Source organism: Rhinatrema bivittatum, chromosome 8, assembly GCF_901001135.1.
Source record: "Rhinatrema bivittatum chromosome 8, aRhiBiv1.1, whole genome shotgun sequence".
Taxonomy (NCBI): domain Eukaryota; kingdom Metazoa; phylum Chordata; class Amphibia; order Gymnophiona; family Rhinatrematidae; genus Rhinatrema; species Rhinatrema bivittatum.
Window position 1 is genome coordinate 86,970,439 of NC_042622.1, and position 15,531 is coordinate 86,985,969.

The window sequence follows — 15,531 nt, forward strand, 5'->3', positions numbered from 1 at the left end:
GGCTGAGGGGGGTTGTCGTCTTATTTTTTTTTTTTTTCCTTCAGACATCTGAATCATCTTTGCCTGCAGCAAAAATATGAAACATCATCTCAGCTTATCTTGTCTCCAAATCTTTGCCCTCTCTGAATACAGCCTGGGCAGAGGGGCACAGGGCACAGACTTGGGGCGCGGAGGGGCAAATGGGAGAATTAGCACAACAGTGTCAGCTGGCAGAGGGATTAGGGCTTTCCAGAGAGGGGGAGCTGACCTGGGAGGCCTGAGCAAAGTAGAGATTATCTGTTTAAGAGGAGAATTAAACACACTATGTCATTAACCCCATCCCTGCCTCAGCAGTTGTGTCTTGGTGGAGGCAAGAAATGGAATGAGAAATCGAGAAAACCTGGAAGAAGCACAAAGGATTCTTAGCAGCGAGGAAGTGAGGGGGAAACTGAGAGTCAGGTGGGCATTGCGGTATTGCAAGGCAGAGACTTGATGGGCCCTGTGGTCTTTATCTGCTGTCAGTTTCTCTGTCTTCCCTTACAAAAGAATGCATATGGACCGCATGCTAGCAGTGCCTGAACAGCACAGTCACATGCACAATTACGGAGTTTGGAAGCAGCCTGAGAGATGCTGTCACTGGAAGAGAACATTGCTAAATCTGAGCTGTTATATCAGAGTGGAACAAAGTCTTGCAACACTGATGACATCACAGTTTCTGTTCCAACACTGGCTTCTCATTCTCAACCTCAAAAATGATGCCAACCATGGCCAGTGGCAGCTAAATACAAATATTTGTCCCTCACTGAACCCACTTGCATTCAGTATTAAAGCATGAGCAAGCCTGGATTTTCCAATAGGCACACTAGGCCTGTGACTAGGGCAACAAAAATCTGGGGGCTTCACGCCAGCCTAAGATTTGCTGCTGCCCAGCTGTGCTGAATGTCACTCATCAGAGAACAGCCTTCTGCTTCCTGCTGCAGCCGTTTCCCTGCCCTCCTCCAGTGCAGTGCACTGAGGGTGAGGCTGGAAAGGACAGAGCAAAGAAAAAACTGCTCTATTCCCTATTCCAGCCCCTCCCTGCCTGGTATCTATAGGGAATAGGAGGAGAGGCCAGAGTAGACAGCAGGGAACAAAAAAAAAAGCCACTCTGCTCCCTAATCCCACTCTCTCTCCTCTTGTTATTTAGGGACATGAGGGCAAGAGGTAAACCTGGAGCAGAGAGCAGAGCAAAGAAGCCAGTGCCTTACACCACTGCTCTATTGTCCCTTACAGTGGGCAGGGATGTCAGCATGAACAATGCCTGGGGCTGGCAAAATCCTAAATCCGTCACTGAGCATGGGGGACTTTCAGCCTTAATTGATGGCCAGGACCACCTACACCTCCAACTATCAGGCCGATACAGTACATTGCACTCCGGTGGAGCGCACTGTTAGCCCACGTTTGGCTGCGCATTTTCGACATGCTATTTTTACCCCTTATTCAGTAAGGGGTAATAGCGCGTCAAAAGCACGCAGCCAACCCCCCCCCCCCCCCCCCCCCCCGAAACTAATAGCATCTGCAACATGCAAATGCATGTTGATGGCCCTATTAGTTATTCCCGCGCAATATAGAAAGTAAAATGTGCAGCCAAGCCGCACATTTTACTTTCAGAAATTAACGCCTACCCAAAGGTAGGCGTTAATTTCTGCCAGCACCGGGAAAGTGTACAGAAAAGCAGAAAAAACTGCTTTTCTGTACACCCTCCGACTTAATATCATAGCGATATTAAGTCGGAGGCCTCAAAATTAAAAAAAAATTTAAAAAAAAAATAAATTTTTAAATGTGCCCACGATCCGCGGGTCAGAAGACGGACGCTCAATTATGCCAGTGTCCATTTTCCGAACCCATGGCTGTCAGCAGGCTTGAGAACCGATGCCAGAAAAATTGAGCGTCGGCTGTCAGACCCTCTGACAGCCGCCACTCCTGTCAAACCCTCTGACAGCCGCCGCTCCTGTCAAAAAGGAGGTGCTAGGGACGCACTAGTGTCCCTAGCACCTCTTTTTACCGCGGGCCCTCATTTAAATACTTGATCGCGCGCCCAGGAGAGTGGCCTGGGCACGCGTTGGGAGAGCAGGCACCTGCCTCGGAGCGCCGTCTCTCCCGCGGGATTTACTGTATCGGCCCAATATGAGAGGAACAGCCAGAAGATATAGGGGCTGAATGCACTACAGTTGACCTTTCTTTCCCCTTTCTTGTGCTGAGGGAACTTGGGTTTGACTTAACTCAGTGCATGAAAAGAGTTTGATTGAATAATAGAAAAGTGAGGGCTAGGCGTTGGGGAGCAGAGGGAGGAGTGTTCTGTGCTGAATCCTCTTCTAATAGAATTAACTCTCCTTTGTTCACAAATGGGAGGTTTCCGTGAGAGATGCAGCCAGAAGATCACGGAGCATAATGTGTATGTAAATGTTTGGTTGTTTTTTTTAATTTCTTTATCAACCAGTAAATGGAATATTCAATATAATCATCTTTCTCAGATTACCTGTCTGATAAAATCGCATTACAAGATCACAAATTCTTTATGGTCTTATTAAAAGTTTGTTTTTGGTGCTTAATTACTAAATGTATTTTCTAGCTGATATTATCAGTCATTAAGGTTTGCAGGATTTGAGCTCATTTGGTAAAGAGCAGGAATGGCATTGAACCACTGGTCAGAGAGCTCCTGAGTTACCTGCAGGGGTTGAAATAGTCCATGTAGCCAAATCTGCAAATGTCTTTGGAACAGCTTTGAAAGTGAAAGGAACTAAATGAGATCCCAAATGTTAAAGAAAGGATAAAGAACACATTTTTGGCAATTCAGTGTTTGGAGGGTTATACTTTATTGTTGGAGGTAAAATAGTTCTAAGCGAAAGTTGATGGAAGCCCTGGGCAGGAGTTCAAATCCCCTATAACAAAGTTTTTTTGCATGACTTAGAGGGGGACCTCAATTTACTTGGCTGGAACTGGCTACTGAACCAATTACATTGCCCTTTTCCTTTAGGAAGAGATCAGAGAATCCAGGGTGGCAGAATGCCAGGGCATTCACCCCAGAGGTGGCAGCGCTGGGATCTGGTGTAGATGAAAGGAGCTCTGTTGCTCCAGATTACTGTTAATGACCTTTTGCATTCCTTCATGTCTCTTTTCTCATATCAGTGCCATGATTTCATGTTTCTGTCCATCTTTTCTGCTCGTTTTACCGTATCCAGTTAAAGAGTGCTTGGGGAGAAGGGAGAGTGGTCCTCGGGATGAGAATAACTTTCCCTCTCCACCCATTATCACTATTCATTTCTTCTCAGGCTCTTAGCCCAGATTTGGGCTGTGCTGTCTCTTCCATTACATGTGGCCTCAGGGCTCGAAGTCACTGACGAGTAGTAATATTGTTTCCCCTCCCATAATCAATGCATTTCTTCACTCATCATAAAAAGAAAACGCGAGCTCATTCCACCATTGTTCTCCATGCCAACATAGTTTTCCATCTTAGGCTCTTTCCCCTTCGAAAGGGAGAAAGAAGTCCTAAAAGAAAATTGCCAAAGATCCACATTCATTTGTAGTTTTTACTTTGCAGATCAGGTTTCCTAGATTTTGGGGATCTGCGTTTTGGATTAGTCTCTTATCTTTTTCTCCCCTGCTTGGCTTGGGATTATGTACACTGAAGCTGAGGACCCATAGTCAGCGCTCTCAGCAAATAGTTCCTGGTTTACAATTTCCAGGAGCTGCCACATTCAGAGCCCGGGTGTCCATTTCTGCTGACACAGAGAGAGAGACAACGTTTCATAGCCCTGCAGAATAACCTTATATTCAGGCAGCATGGTGTGGAAAGAATGGAGGGACAGGAAGGGAGATGGAGAAAGACAGAGTGATACAGAAATCAATAAAGCCACAGAAAGAAAGTCCAGGCAGAGACATTAAGATGAGCCGGATTTAGAAACACTTCTAAACAAGGGGCTCATTTCCGCCTTGTTAATAATTCATCTGCAGTCCAGCTTTTCTTACCAGTAAGCAGGAAATAACTTACTACAGAAGAATTTCTCTTTGTCTTCTCTGGGATTTGAGTTTAGAGAAGAGAGAATTTTAATTTACTCTTGGTCTGTTATCAGTGTAGGTATATGCTGAGGAATGAGCTCTTCTGGATAAAGTTTCAGGTTACAGAAGTAGCACATTCAGAGGCCCATGGACAAAGCATTTTTCCCCATAGATGCAAAAAGGGAAAAACCCTTTAGTACATCAGGCCCTAAATGTGACTCTGGTCATAGCATCAGTAAGACCCTGTGATTTGTCTGGCTGAAGCTGTTCTGTGGCTTCCATGCTTAGCATAGTAGTAAAACAGATGCAATATGCTTTGTTCACTGCATGAAGAAAAGAGACAACAGAGCTCAGAGCCTGCTCCTGGACTGGCAGGGAAGGTATTCGGGTAGCCTACAGGACTGGTAAGCTTGGGCCCGCGTTCCCTATCGCCTATATGAGATGGTGATTACATAAGATCTCCCAAAAGGCTGGGACTGCATTTGATTTTGGAAGATTACTTCTCCTGGTACCTGCTTTGATGCTGCTCACGACAAAGTAACCACATTTATGTTTGTGGAAAGATTTTCAGCCCTCATGACCTCATTTTCAGTCTTTGATACCCTTCCCTTTCACTTGCACCTCTTTTCACAGAACAGATTGCCACAACTATAGAATAATAGGACCTCAAGAGCAAACTGAAGCAAGAGGCCCACCAAATCACCCTGCACAAGATTATTAAAAGGTGATCCCTGCATTCGCTTCTTCCTCTTCTAAATCATTTTCAGTTGTCGGTTCTGCTTTCTGACTGAGGGTTCACTCAGCTCCTGAGCGTCTTAAGCTCTTCTCTGCTCTCCCAGTCTCTCCTTGAATCATCAAACCTCGATGTGCCTTCTTGCTGAATTTTTAATTGAGGTATTAAAGTAATTGCAGTCAACATTCAGCCTCAAATTCTGATGGTAGGGTGAGGCCAAAGCACGCACGGTGATTACTCTGATGTATGTGTGATCAAATGTATGAGAAGCGGCAGGCTGATATTTGACGTGAGCCGAGTTTGGAAAATATAAGAACTATGAATGGAGATTTCATGATCTGGTCACTGTGGTCTCTTCAGTAATGCACTTAAGGTTTCAAGCGCTTAATCATTGAGTTCTCCCAGCTGTCATCTGTCTATCTATCTATTTATTTATCTATCTTTTCCCATGGTGTGTTAGCATAAACAAGGAATGACTCATTTCCACCCTGGAGCTGGCTGTGTGTTCTGCCTTATAGTATAAAAGCATTCTCAGATGCAGGCTATAGGAAAGATGTCCTGGAAAGTTAGTCCTTTCCTAATTTGATAGAAAACTGTTAGCTCAAGAGATTTGATGTTTGTCTGACACCTGACAAGCCAGAGTGGAGAATCCCCCTCCAGTTTCTTTTCCTTGGTCTCACTGCGTTCTTAGGTGTGTCTTGCTACATCAGTTGGGAGTCCTTAATTTCAGTCTTCCTTTGCAGGGGTCTCGGAATAGGGAATTTGTCTCAGTGAGTGGCCAAAAGATTGAGAAGGCATTATTTCTGAAAAGAAGCACAGGTTTTCTTTCTAATAGGACTTATGTGATGTTCTGCGTATAGTGCTAACAGATCACTCTTTGACATATGCTCTGTGTACAATCAAAATAAAATACATCCAGGGAAAATTTCTGGGCATTGAATATGTATTCATTGAACTGACATGTGCGTGCAGGAAGGGTAAAAATTCAGGAAAATGTGGAAAACATGAGGAGAATTCTAGTGAAGCTTAAGGAATGCTCTAGAGTTTAGCAGCTAAGATTTAATGCTAAAAAAAATGCAGGGTCATGCATTTGAGTTGCAAAAACCCAAGGGAGCAGCACATTATCATTAAATAAATAAATATATAAATAAATATATAAGTTATTCTGTGGATAAAAGAGGAGCAGGATCTGGGGATGATCATATCTGATGATCTTAAGGTGGCCAAACAGGTAGACAAGGTGACAGCAAAAGCCAGAAGGATGCATGGGTGCACAGAGAAAGGAATAACCAGCAGAAAAAAAGGAGGTGGTACTGCACCTGTATAATTCCCTGATGAGATCTCCTGTGGAGTACTGTGTAAAATTCTGGAGAGTGCACCTTCAAAAGGCTGTCCATCAAATAGAGTCAGTCCAGAGGGCAGTTACTAAAATGCAGATGGGTACAAAGATCTAGGCATGTATATCCTGGAGGAGGCATTCAAATACCTCTAAGGAATACATGTACAGGAGGTAGACCTCTTTCAACAAAAAGAAGACTTTGGAATGAAGGGTGAAGTAGAACGGGGTAAAATCAGGACTAATCTATTTATGTTAATTTATTTTCTATACTTAATCACAAGGAGGCTAATATTCAATAAGCTGTTTAGTGGACAAACATCCCGCTGAATATATTTATTTATTTAAATTCTTTTAATATACCGATGCTCAAGACCAGGTCTTATCGTACCGGTTTACAATGAACTAGGAATATACTAACCTAAAGTTATCTGGCTACATGTAGCCGGATATCTAAAAGACCTAACCGGCTTTATTTAAATATAGTTGGGTAGGTTTTTTTAGTTATCTGGCCAGATAACGTGCTACAAGATCGGATACCTTTTATTTTTTTGTTTTGTTTGTTTATGACAGTGCTACTTAGCTGGATATCTTTTAAAGACATCTGTTTAAGTAGCACATTATCTGGCCACATGTAGCCGATTATATATGCAATATTTGCTAAGTTAGCTGGATAACTCAACTCCTCCCGGGAATGCCCCTGGAACACCCCTGTTTAATTCTGCTAAATTATAGCCAGATTACTACTTATCCAACTATAATTTAGCTGGGTAAACAGCTAAAAAGGTCTCATTTTGCCATTTAGACAGATAACCTTTGAAAAAAATAATCATCAAAACATCTCCATCAATGCATCCACTGCAACTGTGTAAACATATGCTTTCCAGACATTCCCCGTAACCCTAATTACTAATTTATTAAAAACTTTCAGAAATAACCACATCTTAGTAAAGGAAATATTTCAGGGCAGTGGATGCATGGAATAGCTTCCCCATGGAGGTGATGGAGACAAAAACCGTATCTAACATAGCAACATAGTAATTGTTGGCAGAAAAAGACCCAAGTGGTCCATCTGGTCTGCCTAACAAGTTTTTTTTATTTAGGGTAGTAACTGTAGTTCCATGCAGGTTATTCCAGTTCATCCATTGTCTTCATTTCCATTCTTTAGCCAGTAGGGACCCTCTGTGTCTATCCCACATCCATTACCATTTTTTACTCCACTTCCTCTTCTGGGAGGGCATCCCATACTCGTACCGTACATTCACCACCTTTTCTATGAAGAAACATTTCCTGATGGAGTTTCATATCATGACCCCTAGTTCTACAACTTTCTTTCTATTGGAAAAAATGTGATTCTTGTGCATCATTAATACTTTCAAGGTGTTTAAAAGTCTATATCATATCTCCCCTGTCTCTCCTCCCTTCCAGGGTATACATATTTAGGTCCTCCAGTCTCATCTCATATTGATTTTGATGCAGATCCCACACCATTTTGGTTGTCTTTTGCTGGACTGTTTCCATTCTGTCTCTATCCTTTTTGAGATACGGTCTCCAGAACTGAACATGGTACTCCAGGTGAGGCCTCACCAAAGACCTGTAGAAGGGGATTACCACCTCCTGTTCCCTGCTGGTTATGCCTCTCTCTCTATGCAGCCCAGCATCCCTCTGACCTTAACCATCTCTTTGTCACATTGCTTTGCTGCCTTCAGATCGTCAGATACTAACAGCACAAGATCTCTTTCCTGGTCTGTGCACATCAGTCTTTTGCCTCCTATCACATGTAGCTCCTTTGGATTTCTGCTCCCCAGGTGCATGATTCTGCATGTCTTGGCATTGAATCCCAGCTGCCAAACCTTCGACCACTCCTCAAGCTGTCTTAGATTGCTTCTTATTCTCTCTTCTCCTTCAGGTGTGTCCATGCTGTTGCACATCATGGTGTCATCCTCAAAAAGACAAACCTTTCCTTCTAACCCTTCCACAATAATGCTCACAAAGTTATTGAACAGAACCATCCCCAGAACCAATCCTTGAAGCACTCCACTTATCACTTTTCCCTCCTTAAAGTAGGTTCCATTCCACCACTTTGATACCCACTCCCAGGCTATTCATTTTGTTCATGAGCCTCCTATGCGGGACAGTGTCAAAATCTTTGCTGAAATCCAGGTAAATCACATCAAGGGCTTGTCCTTGATCTAATTCTCTAGTCACCCAATCAAAAACATCAAACAGATTTATTTGACATCACCTTCCTTTGGTAAAACCATGCTGCCTCAGATACAGCAACCCACCATATTTTAGATGGTGCACTATCATTTTCTTCAGCAGAGTTTCCATTAATTTTCCCATCACTGAGGCTAATTGGCCTATAGTTTGCAGTCTCTTCTCTGCTACCACTTTTGTGAAGTGGGACCACTACTGCTCTTCTCCAGTCTTGTGGTACCACTCCTGTCTCCAAGGATCTATTGAACAGATCCTTCAGAGGACCCACCAGGACATGTCTGAGCTTCCTTAGGATCCTGGGATGTATCTCATCAGGCCCCATGGCTTTCTCTACTTTCAGTTTTTTTGGTTCCACCCAAATGCTCTCCTCTTTAAATGAGGTGGTATATCTACCCCATCTCCATTGGTACTGTTGCCAAACACTAATAGTCCTTCTCTGAGATTTTCTTCACTGAATATTGAGCTGAAGTATTTGTTTATTTTTGCTATTCCTTCATTTTTCTCCATCCATTGCGCCATATCTCCATTCAGCCTTACAGTATCACCTCTGGCCTTCCTCCTTTCTTTGATATATATGAAAAACCTTTTGCCACATTTCTTTACTTCATTGGTGATCCTTTCTTCCAGTTGAGATTTTGCTATCCTAATTTCTTTCCTTGTCTCTTTCAGCTTCTTCAAATATTCTTCCCTGTTTTCCTTTTTGAATTCCTTTTTAAATGCTATTTTTGCCTTTATTTTTTCAGCCAGGTTTTGGAGAACCACATTGTTTTCCTCTTCCTTTATTTACTTTTCTTATATAAAGATTTGTTGGTGTTATTATAGCTTCTTTCAATTTGGTCTACAGTTGTTCCACTTCACCCATCTTCTCCCAGCTGTCTAGCTCCTTGTCAGGCTACATTTCCATTTTACCAAAATCCATATTTTTTAAATTCAAGACTTTGATCTTCTTGTGACTTCTTGGCCATCGGATGATCACTGATGCTCAGGCGGGGACCTTCCTGGATATTAGAGATACTGTCTCCATTTTTGAGTTCCATCACCATTTGTCTAAGCAGAGCTCCTTGAAGGGCATCCACAAACCCTCTACTTCTTGCAGATTCTGCAAAAGGAATACTCCAATCTGCATATGGCCGATTCAAATCTCCGACAAGCAACATCTCAACTTTGCTTTCCATCTTTTGGATGGCCAATTTTTTTTTTTTGCATCAGAGACCTGTAGACCACACCAGTGTAGACAGATGTGCCATTGTCTCTTTTTAATACAGCCCCCAATGCTTCCTCCTTTTCTCACATATCACATATCTCAAATGCTTGGATATTCATCTTAACATAGAGAGCTACTCCTCTCCCTTTTCTTGCCTTCTTGAATAGGTTATATCCCAGTATGACTGTGACTATATCCCAATCATAAAACACACTGAACCATGTCTCTGTAATAGCAACATTATCCAAGTCCACCTCCACCATTAGGGCCTGCAGATCTGGAATTTTATTACCCAGAGTATGAGTATTTGCTGCTTTTCCTGGTTTCTTTTTTGGCCCTTTTGCTTAGGAGTGGACTACTAATTTCTTCATCCACTTCCTGTTGCAACCATCGCTGCCCGACGCCTTCACTACGACCACCTTATCTCTTTCCTCTTTGCCTTTGGAGGTTTGGCTGCCAAGGTGTCATTGTGCCGTTCTCCTCCGGCGTCCCCGGACCGGCTAGATGCTGCACTCCGCCATGTTTCCCAGCAGCCTAAGGGCGCGCGCGCACGGCGCGGCCCCGACTCAAGTACCAGCAGTGGCGCGAACCTCAGGGGCGCCCCCCTGAGATAACGACATCTCCACCGGATATTTAAGGTCTCTGAAATCGCTAACTAATTGAGTTAGCAAGGAATGGAGTTGGATCGGAATGGTTTTCTTATGCTCCTAGCTACTCTGCCTCCTCGGACTTACCAGGGGTACCCGCTCCTCGGGGGCCTCATTTCTCTTTGCTTTTCAGGTCGTAGTCTGGAACCGGACTCGCTCCTCGAGAGCCCACGTACCCGGACTTGCTACTGAATACCACTTCTGCCAGGAAGTCATCGCTGCCTACAACACCAGTGAGTTACTATCTCTCTCTTAGAGCGTTCCCTGGAACCAGGTACTCGCTCCTCGAGGGCCTACTTCTTTCCAGCTCCTGGGCTGCTTCTAAGAGACTATTGTGTGAGTGTTACCATCAAGGTTCTGTTCCTGAACTCTGCATACCCTGCCTACTCACTATATTCAGTTTTTCTACAGCTCAGTCATTCAGGATCGCTGTTCCAGTATCTGAGGGACTACAGCCCGGCTGGGCTTTCCAGCTCACTACTGCCACATCTGGTGGTTCCATATACTGTCTAATAAAAGAACTAGTGTGTGTCTATCTCCATACTCTGAGCCTGATCGGTGTTCCCTCTCGGGATCTTTCCCCTGGGGCGTGGTCATCTGCCACAGGCCCAAGGATCCACCCACAACTACCTCAAACACCAAAAGATTGCTAACTCCATGGATCCAGCTCAACTTAATGCCTTGCATGCCATACCGGGCCTGGCCCAGTGCATTGTGGAGCAGCAAGACGCCTTGGAGAAACTTACTTCAGCGTTTCATCAACTACACACACAGAAGGTTCAAGGCACAGCTTCCAACCAAGAAGGTCAGTTACAGGAGGTAACTTTAAAAACTGCTGTACCACTGGCGGCTCCAATCCGCTTTTCCGGTGAAATTCAGAAGGCCCGGGGCTTCTTAAACCAGTGCTGCATGCACTTTGCCTTACAGCCATCTTTATTTCCTATGGCTCTTTCCAAGACCACCTACATCCTTTCATACCTGGATGGTAGGGCCTTGTCTTGGGCATCTACCTTGTGGGAGCACAAGGACCCCATATTGCAGGATATAGAAGGATTTATGGACTTGTTTAAATCCGTCTTCAATGACCCTGCTCGAACTGCTGTAGCCGGTTCTGTTTTAGTGGAATTGAAGCAAGCAGCAGATCATTGGCTGAATTTGCCATCGAGTTCAAAACTCTTGTGGCAGAACTTCGCTGGGACCCCAAATGTCTCAAGACACTCTTTTGCAGAGGCCTGGATACCCGTTTAAAGGACGAGCTGGCTGCTCGTGAAACACCTGATTCGCTGGACGAATTAGTAGCCTTGGCTACTCGGATTGATCACCGGCTCCGGGACAAGGTGAAGGAACTCCGGCCTAAGGTGTTACCTGGGTTGAAACAGGCTAGTCCTATATCCGCACCTCGGATGGTTCCAGTAATTCTTGCTGCTGATAAAGATGAACCAATGCAACTTAGTCATGGACATCTAACTTCCAAAGAAAGAAGACTTCGGAAAAAGTGCGGCCTTTGCATGTACTGTGGTCCGTCTGGCTATAACGTCTCTACATGCCCCATTCATCCGGAAAACGGACGGGCCTAAGTCCTGCGGTATAGCCTAAGACTGTTCTTAGGCTATACCGCGCCCTCTCCTCCACTTGCTCTTTCAGTCTCTTTGACTTACGGACTGGTCACGGTTCAGACTCCTGCCCCAATGGATTCAGGGGCAGAAGGCAACTTCATTCTCAGACGTCTAGTGGAAGACTTAAGGAGTCCCCTCATCAAGCTGAAAGATTCACTACTGAGTCATCATTTGAAGTGGGCTATGGATGTTCCCCAACACCGCCACTTCCACTGAAGCTCAATGACGTCCCAGCAGCCCTATCCACTGCTGCTGATATTCATAACGCTTTCCATGTTTCACTTCTGAAACCACTCATACTCAGCAAATGTTCTTCCAAACCTCAAGATCCACCTGTCATCAAAGCAGAAGACGACTTAGAATTCAAAGTCGAAGAGGTACTGGATGTTCGTAAAAGAGGCAATACCTTTGAATACCTTCTGAAGTGGGAAGGTTTCGGCCCCGAAGAAAACTCTTGGGAGCCTCAGACCAATATTCTGGACAAAGAGATGCTTCGTCAGTTCCACCTTGTGCATCCTTCAAAACCCAAGCCTGGTACCCGAAGAGGAAATCGCCCTTTGAAGAGTGGTACTGTTGCGATCGTCGCTGCCCGACGTCTCCACTATGCCCACCTTACCTCTTTGGCGACTCCCTCTTTGCCTGTTGGAGGTTTGGCTGCCGCGGCGTCATCATGCCGTTCTCCTCCAAAGTCCCTGGACCGGCTAGATGCCACACTTTGCCATGTTTCCTAGCAGCCTAAGGGTGCGCGTGCAGCGCGGCCCCAACTCAAGTACCAGCAATGGCGCGAACCTCAGGGGCATCCCCCTGAGGTGACGTCATCTCCACCGGATATTTAAGGTCTCTGAAATCACTAACTAATTGAGTTAGCAAGGAATGGAGTTGGATCGGAATTGTTTTATTATGCTCCTAGCTACTCTGCCTCCTCGAACTTACCAGGGGTACCCGCTCTTCGGGGGCCTTGTTTCTCTTTGCTTTTCAGGTCGCAGTCTGGAACTGGACTCGCTCCTCGAGAGCCCACGTACCCGGACTTGCTACTGAATACCACTTCTGCCAGGAAGTATTCGCTACCTACAACATCAGTGAGTTACCATGGATCGCTGTTCCAGTATCTGAGGGACTACAGCCCAGCTGGGCATTCCAGCTCACTACTGCCACCTCTGGTGGTTCCATATACTGTCTAATATAGGAACTAGTGTGGGTCTGTCTCCATACTCTGAGCCTGACCGGGGGTCCCTCTCGGGATCTTTCCCCGGGGGGGCGTGGTCATCTGCCACCGGCCCAAGGATCCACCCAGAACTACCTCAAACACCAACACTTCCTGTATTTGTTGGGGTGACATTCCGATTTCATTGTCTTCCTTCTGCCATCCCTGTCCTCTAGTTTAAATGCCTGATGACATATGATTGGAATTTCTCGCTTAGGATCTTTTATCCTGCCATGGACAATTGTGGAATAATTACACATACATAAAGAGAATACTAAATGCATGAAATATTGAAATACAATATCTGTATAAGTTTATTTATCTCACAAAATATCCAATACATTCTATCTAGACACTTAAAAACTATCTAACCATTCCATCCATACCATCTCACACACTCACACTCATTAAAAACCTTAATCATCTGTAAACATAGTGATCCTATAGATATCATACACTTGTAAATATCTGTAAATATCTGCAATATCCCCCAATATATTGCACCATTTCATTACTCTTTCATTATAATAGATATTGTTTCCCCATAGGTGAATTCAAACGAAATTGACTGAGGGCAGATTACTCTTTAAATCACTTCAACCTAAAATCATCAAGGTCTTCCAGATCGAAATGGATGTTATCTTTTCAGTCTGCAGCAGTCTCAAATTCCTTTCAGTCCACCATGATCAAACTCCTCCCGGTCCGACAAAGATCTTTGTTTCACCCCCTACCTGGAGCTTCCTCTGGGACTTAGTTAACGTAACAGCATTTACTTCCCACACCTTAAAATCCCAATTTCTCAATACACGAATTTATTCTTTCACAAACTCCATCTTATAATATCAGCATATCCATTATAATTTCAGCATTAGTCTCAATTTTCATTCTGCTTATGATTCACCGGAACCAACAGGTGTCACATGCCAAAGAACGTCATTTACCTGTTATTTATCTTAGTTGGTTATTTACCTTAGATGGTTGGTTATTTATCTTAGTTGGTTGATTATTTATCTTAGTTGGTTATTTGGTTAGTTGGTTATTTTGGTTATTTACTATTTGGTTAGTTGGTTATTTACTTTAGATGGACAATTGTGGGGCATCTTTACCATATAGCTTTTTATCGTTCCATACATGGCCATAGCCCCCTAGATATGAGAGCATGGGATAAGCACAGAGGGACTATTTAAACTGAGCAGGAGATGTGGATATGCGGACAGACAGACTAGATGGATCATATGGTCTTAATCTGCCATTATGTTCTATGTTTCTGTGAGGCCAACTGAATGTTGGACGTGACTGGAAACATGATCAGTGCAAGAGATGGGGGCTGTTTCCTGTGCAGGAAATGGACTCCCTTTAATGAAGTAAAAAATCTGACCATTTTTCAACTTCCCTTCTTTCCACAAAACTTCTCCTTTCTTCCAACATAATGTAAAAATTGCTCCTTCTCTTTTCCCAGTGGCATATTTAGGTTTTTGCTACCCATAGGCACTGCTGATGCCACCGTCCCCCTCCTTCCTATGAGAGTCAAACATGGTTGATGTAGAAGTCCATGGTAGCGTCTTGGCAGTCGTTGTGTCACAACTTCTGCACCCCAGTGACAGCTGCAGAGGTATCAGGAGAGCTGATACCAGGACTCTCCCTGTCCTGCACAGACTGCCAGGGTTGCGAAACCCTGTTTCCCTCAATGGGATGCCTAACTGCGCCATCCAACAGGGCAAGTGATGGGGTGCTAAAGCCCAGATCTTCCACCACATTTTGTGATCTGCTAAAATTTGCTTGCCCCAGAATTGTCTCCCTAGCAGGCTTGTGCAGAAATCTAGTGCACTTGGGGCACTACCTCTGGCGGGGTTGCAGGGAGAACAAGTTTTGGCTAGCAGTGCCCTGCATTGGGTGGGGTAATCAGAGAGCTGTATGTGGCATATGAGAGCTGACTGCCACCGAGGATCCCATGGATTCGTCTAGAGAAAGCAGCCAAATGTAAGAGGCTGTGTATGTTTAGAAATAATCATTTCTGTATTCTCCTAAGACAGAAGACTCTCTCCTCCCCCTCTTCAGTGTTCAAGAAAAGCTGTGCATTTTAATTCTGCCATGTATGAGTGTGCACGTGAGAGCGAGGCAGCTTGGCTCAGCTGCAGAATAGGCTTTTATTTATCATCAGTGCTGCTTATTAAAAGCTCTCAGAGGCGCAGGCGAGGTGATACCCTGCCACTGCCTGTCTCATTATCTGCTTGTGCCAACACAGGTGAAACCTTCGTCCTGCTAGCTAAGGCAGGACTGACCTTTTCTTACAGCAGCATGGGGTCAGAGGTCCAGAACTGTGACCTGCTTTCATCAGCTAACTCCAAGTCATCAGGAAATCTGAATCCAGTCCTGGTTTACACTTTCTTAGCAGTATGCTCAGTTCTTTTCAGCTGTACCAACTCATCAGTGAGCCCTCCAGTCCTAAAGGTGGCAGGCTCTGTATCCCTGTGCCCATCCCCTGAGTCCTCCAGTCCTAGAGGCGACAGCTTTGTATAACTGTGCCCATCCCCTGAGTCCTCCAGTCCTAAAG

At 44.5% G+C, this 15,531-nt stretch overlaps 1 protein-coding gene across 1 annotated transcript in view; it reads left to right on the forward strand.

The window, feature by feature from the left end:
* The window catches only part of NTNG2 (netrin G2), a 71,468-nt gene that overhangs the window by 10,191 nt on the left and 45,746 nt on the right, over positions 1 to 15,531 (forward strand).